The following is a 12,085-nucleotide window of genomic DNA, read 5'->3' on the forward strand; positions in this document are numbered from 1 at the left end:
TCTGATGCTCTCTGACGCTCTCTGATGCTCTCTGATGCTTTCTGATGCTCTATGATGCTCTCTGATGCTTTCTGATGCTCTCTGACGCTCTCTGACGCTTTCTGATGCTCTCTGACGCTCTCTGACGCTCTCTGACGCTCTCTGATGCTCTCTGATGCTCTCTGACGCTCTCTGATGCTTTCTGATGCTCTCTGATGCTTTCTGATGCTCTCTGATGCTCTCTGATGCCCTTTGATGCTCTCTGATGCTCTCTGATGCTTTCTGGGAGCTCTGCAGATTAATTCCAGACCCGATATGCTCTGAAGATCAAGAGCAGTCTATCAGTTTTGCTTCTAATTTATTTCTTGTTTCTGTCGCCTTTGCTTTGCATCGTGCATGTAATGTGTGCTCTGTAAAATGCTGCAGCGAGGTCAAAGCCAAACGAAACAAAATCCATTCAGAAAAAGTCAAGGCTTTCTGAAGAAACATTTGGAGTTTTTTGGGGGAATTTCTTCTTTTTGTCACGATAAAGTATTTGTTATTCAAACCAAAGTAATGTTACGTAAATAAAACTTGCACCGTATTTGTTAAAAATAATTGTGCAAATTAAAACTTATCTGGAAGAAAACATGAATAATTATTGTATTCAAACAGTCAGGGTCAGAGCGGCCAATATTCTGAGCCCTAAATTAATTACATTTGATAATGTATTGCTATTTTTTGAGTGTGTGCAATCCCTATTTTCTCTCCAAGACTAAAGACAACATTTGCATTAAAACATTAAATAGATTCTCCTCAATGCATGCACTAAAACGAGAAAATAACAACGAACGCTCAATCAAAAATAATCCCGAAGGACCTTCGAACAAATATTCTTTAACGGTTGATTTTCTGTCTTTTTTTTTTAAAGTATCCGAGATCTTGTTTGTATTTGATTACAGTACATGTAGAGAAAACATTGCACTACACTGTTTTTCATTCGATTTCTTGCAATTTCCTGTGAACTTGAAATGTTTTATACCGTTACTCAGACGATAGTGCCTCTTTTTGAATCATTTTGTAATAGTTTTTTATAATGAACGAGTGAATGTTCCTGTATTGCAGCTTAAAAAACACTGGAAAAAAAAACGTCTATTTTGAGTTTTGTAGATATTTGTTGACGCCTTGTTTATTAGAATTGTTTTCCAATCCGGTTAATTTCACTTTTTCAATGTGTAATTCGTAGAGATTGATTATTGGTAAATGTCTGTTTAAGATGCTTTGTTTACAGTAAATTAAACCAACCAACAGTAAATGAACTGGGTTGTGTAATAAATAAATAATGTAACACTGAGACGCATTTTTCATCCATTTCGTACTGTCGTCCACTTCTGTGCGACTAGTGCAGGGGTCGGCAACCCGCGGCTCTTTAAGCCCTCTGTCAAGTTTTCAGTTTTGGCGGCAGTTCCTGTTTGTCTTGAAGTCTTGTCATCAGGGCTCTATAAATAGAGTTAACTACGGCAGATAAAAACGACAAGTCCTTTTATATCAGCTGTGCACCGTTATGGTGTAAATATAACCTATCTACCAATTGGATCAAATATAAAAGTCAGCCGAATTAGTGTTGATACTGCAAGGAGACGTATTGTGTGAAAAGAAATGTAAGATGTTGTTTAATTGCTGATATATTTATGATCCACGTCACGTTTTCAGTTTTGGCGGCAGTTCCTGTTTGTCCAGAAGTCTTCTCATCAGGGCTCTTTAAATACAGAACTACGGCAGATATGTAATATTTAATGCAGCCGAACCGTGTATTACAATGCCGTTATGTGATGACCTCCAAAGAGAAAAGCAAGCAAACTCGAAATAAAGTATTTTATTTTTATTAATTTTTTCGGATTTCACATCAACAGGAAGTCCGGTTAACTAAAATGTCCGTGCGGAACAATACCCCCAACCCATAGATCCGTGGGTGAATAATGTCAATCACCACATTACACACATCCCTTCACATTTACATTTTAATTTACATTAAAGTATTTCATGAGGCCTTCTAAAATGTTTTTAAATATAATTAGGGTTGTAGTTGAAGAGTTTGTAAATTGCGTTGCCTGGCAACGCAATCGCACAACGTCACGTCCGTTAATTCCACATCTACACCAGTCTATGATCCACACACATGGATTAACATCGATTTAATACATTAATAGCCTTTGTTTCTGCTAAAAGAGGTGTCGACCAGCTAGGGCAACAAGAAAATCGGCGAAATCGAGTGTGACGATTAAAAAATAAATTAAAAACATCTCATTTTGACAATAAAAACCGACCAATAAGCGCGGTAGACCATTTGCTTGGCACTTCCGGGTATTTCTCCACTGGTTGGGCCATGTTAACAATACCGTGTAACTGTCACGTTTGAAGGGACGAAACCGTGACATATTCACGTCTCCCAGCATGGTAGATCGTCACATGTTCACGTCTCGCCGTGATACCGGGTTGAATGTATGAGTGGGTTGCTTTTCTTGAGATGAGCTTGCAGCCCATTATATTTTCCTGACATGTTGGATGCGTTGTCATAAGCCTGGCCACGGCAGTTTGAGAGATCCAGCCCCATATCAATGACCATCTTCATCACACAGTCAGCCAGACTTGACCCAGTGTGACTGTGAATGGGTTCAAATCCAATAAATCTCTCAATAACTTTTCCTTTCTCACTCACAAATCGGAAAACAAAAGTTAATTGGTCGACGTGAGACATGTCAGGTGTAGAATCTACGATGACAGAGAAATACCTTGCTCGCTGTAGTTCTGTTGCTATTGCTTCCTTTGTTCTGTCACCCACCAAACCAATAAACTCCTCACAGATAGTTGATGACAAGTATGAAGTCCTACCACGTCCCTTCTGGCCAAACTTCTGCAAATGATCCTTTAAAAATGGATCAAACTGCGCGAGCAGCTCCAGGATTCCCAGGTAGTTCCCGTTATGTGCGGATCCTAAAAGTTTGTCATTTCCCGGAAAGGAAGCCCCCTCTCACTCAAGAATTTAATCACCACAACTACACGTCTCAATACATCCTTCCAGTACTGACTTTCTGTGTCGACCTGCATCCCGAGAGAAGCATCCACAGTGCCCATGAGTTTAGTGCGATGCATAAGTGAAAGTATGCATTTTCTGTGCTCACCACTCGTCTCATGTTCCGTTATCCTCTCGGGATGCTTCCAATCACTAAAGCCGAGAACAAATGCATTGCTGTGGCTGTGAGTGGATAAAAGTTTGCAGGCAAAACAATAAATAGCTCCGGTAGATGGAGAATAAATAATCCAATCGCGTTGAACGATTTCTCCATTGTGAAGCTGTCTGGTCAGCATATCGTTGGTCAGTGAGCGTGTCCGGCCGCTAGCATCGGTCTCCCTCCGAGATGCTGGATACTTCGTTGCCCGATTTAAAGTATGAAACCCCTTTCATCAAAGTCTCCTCCCGGACATTTCCAGCAATGAATCCCCATTGTGCAGGGTCCTGAGAGACACAGGGAACTTCCGATGAACTCGAACCTTCACCCTGCTCTGTGACGTCCTCGTCAGGCTCGTCTTCATCTTTTTCCTCCTCTTCTACCCGCTGCGTTAGCATGCTAGGTTCAAGGCTAACATTGCTCGCTAGCTCAACAACATCCTCCGTGACCGCCGCCACTGTTCCTTGTGGTTGTTGCTGGCCTATTTCGTCACTTTTTGCTTTTTTGAAAAAGCTATTTATTGTTGGCACATTTTTTAATGCAGCCGCCACTCTCTCTTCTTTTTCTTTCTTTTCTTAGCCCCGCTGGGCGTTTGGCTACCGGCACCATCCATCTTTCTGCTCACGTGACAAAATGTGACATGAGTGAGGGTGGGGCTGTGATTCGGCTATACACCGCCGCCGCGTAGTAATTCAAGGTTCAAGGTTCAAGGTTCTTTATTGTCAATCTGACATAGCTACAGAGTAATTATGCAGTTGAAAATCTTATGTCACAGGCTTCTCCAACAATGCAACATAATAACATAACATAATAACAATAAGAGCATGAGCAATACAAAAATAATAATAGTTATAAAAATGAAATAAAGTTATGATGTGGAATAGTGCAGTATGAGTCTATATACAAGTTATTGGAATGATATATATATATTAGGTATTAGATACATACTACTGAGTAGCAGTTGAATGTTTGAAGTTGTTTCAACAGTTCAATTTTTTTAACAGTCTCACTGCCCGCGGGAAGAAACTGTCTCCGAATCTTCTTGTCCTTGCCAGGATGCTGCGGTAACGTCTGCCAGACGGCAACAGAAAGAACAGTTTGTGGCTGGGGTGATGGGGGTCTTTGAGAATCCGTAGTGATTTCTTCCTGAGCCGCTGGGAGTAAAGGTCCTCCATGGATGGCAGCTCCGTCCTGGTGATGTGCTGTGCAGTTTTCACCACCCTCTGTAAAGCCTTACGATCGAGGTCGGTGCAGCTGCCGTACCAGGCCGTCATGCTGCCAGTGAGGATACTCTCTATCGTGCACCTGTAGAAGTTGCAGAGTATCCTGGAATCCATTTTGAACCTCCTCAACCTGCGGAGGAAGAAGAGCCGCTGTCGAGCTTTCTTGGTGATGGTGGTGGTGTGAAGAGACCATGTCAGGTCCTTAGTGATGTGGACCCCAAGGAACCTGAAGCTTTTGACTCTCTCCACCGTAGTCCCATTGATGGCGATGGGGGCGTGTCCCTCTCCCTGCTGCTTCCTGTAGTCCACAATCAGCTCCTTTGTTTTGCTGATGTTGAGATGGAGGTTGTTCTCCTGGCACCAAGATGTCAGGTTTTCGACCTCCTCTCTGTACGCCGTCTCGTCATCGTCTGTGATCTGGCCGATGACGGTCGTGTCATCAGCAAACTTCACGATGGTGTTGGAGCTGTGTGTGGCCACGCAGTCGTGGGTGAACAGGGAGTAGAGGAGAGGGCTGAGCACGCAGCCTTGAGGGGCACCGGTGTTGAGAATCAGGGTGGAGGATGTGATATTTCCCACCCGCACTGCCTGGGGTCTGCCCGTCAGGAAGTTCAGGATCCAGTCGCAGAGGGCGCTGTTGAGCCCGAGGTCTCTGAGCTTGATGGCCAGCTTGGAGGGCACAATGGTGTTGAATGCTGAACTGTAGTCAATGAACAGCATTCTCACATATGTGTTCCTGTTCTTCGGGTCCAGGTGTGAGAGGGCAGTGTGGAGGGTGAGGGCTATGGCGTCGTCTGTGGACCTGTTTGCTCTGTAGGCAAACTGCAGGGGGTCCAGAGAGTCAGGGAGGGAGGAGGTGATGAATAATTTGACTAACCGCTCAAAGCACTTCATTATGATGGAGGTGAGTGCTACTGGGCGGTAGTCGTTGGGGCAGGTGATGATTGTCTTTTTGGGGACAGGAATGATGGTGGAGTGTTTAAGACATGTGGGGACTACTAATAAAGTTGATCGCATACATAGTGAGACCTACAGTACAGAGACGTTTAGAAAATATATTAATTTGACCCCATAGAAAAGCTGTGTTATTTATGGCGAAGAGTGAGTGTCATTTAAAACAATGTATGATGAGTGAGGTTCGAGGTTGTGCCCATCTTGTCACTGAGGGCCCTCTTTGCTCATATGGTTAATCCGGCCTTGATCCCATGTGGAAACCACCTGCGAGGATTGAAAGATGGGGACTCAGGCTTCAACCATATGACTTCAAGGTGGACTACAGAAAGGGAGCTGACAATCCAGCTGACTACATGTCTCGACACCCTCTACCGTCAAAGACAAGTGACAGCACACGAGCAGCAAAAGTCGCAGAAGAGTATGTAAGCTTCATTGCAACTCATGCAACACCCAAAGCTATGACACTCACAGAGATCAAAGCAGAGACACTTATGGCGCATTTCCACCGCAGGCCTCGCTCGACTTAGTACGGTTTTGTTAGGACTTGTTAGGCCCAGCTCACTTTAATGCTGCGCTTCCATTACAGTTTAGTAGCTGGGGTAGTATCTATAGTAACGCAGTGTAGGCGGAGCCGTGACGTCATCTTCAATGAGAACCCCAGAAAAACAACATCAGCCGTTAGCTGTTAGGACTCAGAGCTCACAGCTCCTCATATCTGTTCAGAAACTAGACAAAAGTTAAACAAGTACAAACCACAGACTGCCTGTGTCATGGTGAATACAGTCGCTGCTTTATTTATGTCTGTATAGGCCGTTGTTGTGAGTGTGGACGGTCGGAGCATATATTGCGTTAGCTTAGCCGATCTCCATTCAGAAAACACGCATTTTAAAAGGTTTTTCGCCTGCCGTCTGTCTGCAGACTTGACAAAGCATTAATTCATGGTTTTTACTAACCGGTATTGTTTGTTTGTAACCTTTATTTAACCAGGTGAAAAATTGCATTGAGATCAACGATCTCTTTTTCAAGGGAGACCTGCGGTACATTAGTTACACATAAAAACAACAGAAAACAAAAAGGACATCACAACATAATTACAGGGGTATAAATTAGCAACCTATTCACAGTGACAGGTAACTAATAACATTTCATCCAGCCGTGCTTTAAAATGATGCAAGGGAATCAAAATGCTCAGTTTCAATGTTTTTTGCAGAGTGTTCCAAGCTAGAGGAGCAGCGCACATAAAAGCTTTAGTACCTAAAACAGTCCTAGCACTTGGCACATGTAATAAGAACACATCCTGGGATCTCAGGCAATAGCTACTTGCCACTCTCTGTGAGATCAAAGAGCATATATAAGTCGGTAGTTTACCCAGCATGGCTTTATATATGAATATGTACCAGTGACTGAGCCTCCGTACAGTTAGTGAAGGCAGACCTGCCTTGGCATACAGGGTACAGTGATGAGTAAGTGCTTTACAGTTACTAACAAATCTCAGAGCACTGTGATAGGCGGCATCTAACCTTTCCAGGCAATGGGCAGGTGCATTCATATATATCAAATCACCATAGTCTAGCACAGGTCAAAAGGTCACAGTGACTAGCCTTTTCCTGGCTTCAAAAGAGAAACAGGACTTGTTTCTGAAAAAGAAACCTAGTCTAACCCTCAGCTTTTTAAGCAGATTAATGACCTGAAGTTTAAAAGTAAGACAATCATCAAGCCAGATACCAAGGTATTTATAACAGGTAACCACTTGGAGTACTTGTCCTTGCATAGTAACAATATCTAAAACAGGCTCTGGTGTCTTTTTAGCTTTAGAAAAGAGCATTACCTTGGTTTTCTCAACATTTAAAAGAAGCTTAAGCTCAGCGAGCTGAGTCTGAATAATGTTAAAAACAGCCTGTAATTTAACAACCGCCTCCTTAATGGAGGGACCTGCACAGTACATCACGGTATCATCCGCATAAAAATGTAAAGTAGCTTCATCCACATTTTCACCTAAAATATTGATGTAGATGGAGAATAAAAGTGGACCTAAAACAGAACCTTGAGGAACACCATTAGTAATGTTCAACCACTCAGAAGACAGCCCATCAAAATGAACACATTGGGACCTTTCAGAGAGGTAGTTCACAAACCACCCCACTGCATGGCTGGATAAGCCAATACTGAGTAGCCTCTGCTTTAAGATGTGATGATCGACTGTGTCAAACGCTTTGGAAAGGTCAATAAATAGAGCTGCACAACTCTGCTTATTATCTAAAATACTCGTAATGTCATTCACCACTTTCATTGTCACAGTGATGGTGCTATGTTGCTTTCTGAAGCCTGACTGATGTTTAGACAGGATGTCATTTGTACATAAAAACTCCTTTACTTGTTCACTCACTAGGCGTTCAAGAACCTTAGCCAGAACTGACAATTTAGAGATTGGCCTATAGTTATTTTAAGTAGTTGCTTCCCTTCCTTTTAGTAAAGGCAAGACATAAGCTGACTTCCATACTTTTGGAATTGCATTTGTGCTGAGGGAGAGGTTAAAAAGAGAAGTGAGAGGTGGAGCAATAACATCTGCAGCTATCTTTAAAAAGAAAGGTTCTACGTTGTCCGGGCCGGCCGGTTTCTTAGGATCTAACTTAGATAATGCTTCATGAACAACATTTACAGTAAAAGGAGTAAAACTGAAAGGGTTTTCCAGACCACATTGTTCAGAGTCACAGACTGAGGTGTTCACAGAAGCAGAGTTAGTTACAGAATCAAACAGAGAGCCACAGGACACAAAATGCTCATTAAAACAATTGAACATGGTGGCCCTGTCCGATATAGAGCCAGATGCTGTGGTAAGGCACGGAGGTAGCTCATTACGCAACCCTGTCTCCTAGAAATTACGTTCCCACAAAACTAAACTGCATTCTCAAATACGTTTCGCAAGAAACGTATTTCCTTCCACGTTACGTTTGTTATGAACATATCTTAAATACGTTTATTTTCTACATATCTTCTAGAAACCTATTTTCTCTCACATGACGTTTGTTATGAACGTATCTTAAATACGTTTGCTTTCTACCTATATTTGCCATTTCTTTTCTAGCTTATAATATTGATAATAGTCATTTATTAATATAATTTTAGAGCAAACTTATTTTCGCGCTGGCTGGCGGCTGACTTTTCAGTTGACCAAATCCGTTATTATGCTGGTTAATGGTTAATAATCACAATATTGTTTGTAGTCGTTTCATACAGCATTCTCAATTACGTTTAACAAGAAACGTCTTTTGTCCCACGTTACGTTTGTTCTGAACATATCTTAAATACGTTTGCTTTCTACCTATCTTTGACATTTCTTTTCTAGCTTATAATAATGATAATAGTCATTTATTAATATCATTTTAGAGCACACATTTGAAATCGACGATCGGGCTTGATATCCTATGGTTAAATTAAAATCAGTAGGCGAGGCTGTAATTTCGCCAGCTGCGAGGCAGAGTTTTAAAATGCCAAAAAGCTGCTGTGTCGTTTATTGCACCTCAAACACCTCAAACTTCCTCTAAGGACAGCAGAAGAGCTCTGTGGCTTCAGGCTTGATCGCCGTTCAAATGACAGCGTTGGTTTCCCCAAAAGTGGGTGGGGCTGTGACGTAGATTTTACTCTCATCTATAGAGTGGCGAAGTCCCTCCCACTTACTTCCGGGGTATGGGACCTTATTCCGGAAAAGTTATGCATTGAAGTCAATGGGGAGAGAAAACTTATCTTTCGATCCCGTTTGAATTGTGCCATGAATTACACATATGATGTTTGTCAATCTTAAAAAATCATTTCCATGTCAAAAAAGTCACAGTTTGTCGTAAAACTGTTGAAATATAAGACTATGAAAAATACGTAACTAGAAAGACTACAAATCCCAGAGTCGCGTAAGTGATGTCACAATTGTTTACCTCCACCATTCAGATACCTAAGATCAGCGCAATATAGATATAATCTATCTATATGGCGCTGGCTAAGATAAGATAACTTTAACAAGATGCCTGTGTGCTTAGTACCAGGTTGTTATTATACCAGCAATGGGTCTTGCTCGTTCTTTTGCTTCCCGTCTGATGAAACGACCAGGAGTGGCTTGATCAAGTTAGCTACCTAGCTAGTAGCTAGCACGTTAGTTAGCATTACAGCCTTGTCATTTTTATTAGCCTTAACATGAAGTAACATTAAGTAACCCAAAATGTTAAACAGTAAGAGTAGTAGTCATATTTCGTGAACCCTTTGAATAGTACTGTCACCGGTGTGATCATTCTATAATACACCATTTAATTCCGGGGGAGAAATGCTAACGCTAACGTTAGCATCGGCGATCTTTTCTACTTCATGCTATCTGCACAAATGGTTGACATTAAACATTAAAACGACCAGGCAGTTCAGAGAGAATCAAAGGAAGGCAGGCTTTGCATGACATTCTTCAGGACGTGTTTCATTGTGGTGATAGTCAATCGTTTGTTGACAAGACAGTAGTGACGGCCATCTTGGTGACGTGTGTGGTTGACCAGAGATGTAGTTCATTGAGCCTTTCACACAAACAAATGTGTTACTTCACAGTTTTACGACACATTTTAATTTTTTTGACTTGCAAAATTATCTTTTAAATTGACAAACATCATATGTGTAATTCGTGGCACAATTCAAACGGGATCGAAAGATAATCTTTCTCTCTCCATTGACTTCAATGCATAACTTTTCCGAAATAAGGTCCCATGGGGCTCAACCGGAAGGGGAGGGACTTCGCCACTCTATTATTCAAAACCATTCTATTTAATCCAAACGTAAATTACATGCCAGTGTTTTATCTTTTTATTAAGCGATTTGTTTATGTTGTTTAACTCATAGATATATATAAACATATGCTTTTATATATATCTATGGTTTAACTGGGAATGTTTTCACATTGAACCGGAAGTACGTCACTTCACTTTGTCTTCTTCGTCCCTTTTACGTTCCAGACAATGCATGGCTCAGCGTAACAGACTGAACAGCGACCCCAGGTGTGTCTACATTGGAATTACATCTTCATTACTGAAGGAAAAAACTTTGTGTTTGTTAACTGGGTTTTTAATGCAGTTGGCTTTTCTTAATGGTTACAATATTGCTATGAGTTACAGTATATATCTGAAGCAAATTATGTTTCTGAAGATGTGTAGTCAATTCCACCCTTCAATGTAGCATAAATGTGAACTCTCATTACAGGAACAATACCGGAAACAGACGTAGGAAAGATCCTCAGCTCGCTGATTGCATGTTTTAGCCGCAATGCACGTTGGGATATGGTGTTTATGCGATGTGAAATCCGAAAACATTAAAAAAAATAATAATAATACTTTATTCCGAGTGTTCTTGCTTTTCTCTTTGAAAGTCATCACATAACGGCATTGTAATACACGGTTCGGCTGCATTAAATATTACACATCTGCCATAGTTCTTTATTTATAGAGCCCTGATGAGAAGACTTCTGGACAAACAGGAAGAATTGCCGCCGAAACTGAATACGTGACGTGGATCATAAATATATCAACAATTAAACATCTTACATTTCTTTTCACAAAATACGTCTCCTTGCAGTATCAATACTAATACGGCTGACTTTTATATTTGATCCAATTGGTAGATAGGTTATATTTACACCATAACGGTGCACAGCTGATAGAAAAGGACTTGTAGTTTTTAAAGATATTACTGATTTTCTTTGAATATAAGAATGTAAATACTGAGTTGAGAGAATAGTCAGGGGATTTGGGTGATGGGAGACACATCTATGGAATCACAATTTCAATAGCTTACCATTAAATGACGGATATACCTTTCTGTCTGTGATGTTTTACAAATCAGATATTAATGTGTAGAAGTAAACATGAGAAATAATATAGCAATATCCTGTACAATTATGTAAAAACATGAATAAAACTACACATCTTCAGATGTTATACATACATAAGTGTCCTACACTAGTAATACAAAGTTATTATTAGTATACTGTGTGTACCTTGTGTGCACCGCCTAGTGGTTAAAGCACGTTATTTAATTATTTTTGTTGAATAATGTTATTTTTGTTGAATAATGTTATTTGATGAATAAAATATTAAGAGTACATACTTTCATAGGGGGAAAGTAGAAGGTCAATGATAGAAATATAGAATATAAAAAATCAAGAAGATACTGTAAGTGATCTCTACAATAAAACAGTTTAGTGCCTGATGTACAAAGATATTAATATGAGGATGTGCAAAACAGACAAACTAATTAACCTTTATTAACACATTAAACAATACTTTAGGTTTTCTTTCAAATAAGAAAAAAGCTTTGGGGGTATCTATCTACAGATAAATATTAAGCCTGACAAAGTACTTAACGTCTAATATATTGCTTTCCTGCAATGTTAACTGTGTTGAAGCACTTATTTTAACTGATATTATATATATATTAATTATACTCTTATGTATGTAGATAGTATAAGACATGTGCAGAATTTGAGTTTAATGGTGGAGGAATACACACATATTGATAGATGTCTTGTAATGCACTGTTGAGGAACCTGTGACCCAAGTTTTTCATTAATTGCATAACTTCAACATAGTTGTGTATATGATATGTCAATAAACCTTAGAAAATCTTGAAAGGGATGTGCAAAATAGCTATTATATACAGTTTTTAATTAACTATTAGTAGAGAATAACGAGTAATGAA

Source organism: Trematomus bernacchii, unplaced genomic scaffold, assembly GCF_902827165.1.
Source record: "Trematomus bernacchii unplaced genomic scaffold, fTreBer1.1, whole genome shotgun sequence".
In the NCBI taxonomy this organism is placed as follows: domain Eukaryota; kingdom Metazoa; phylum Chordata; class Actinopteri; order Perciformes; family Nototheniidae; genus Trematomus; species Trematomus bernacchii.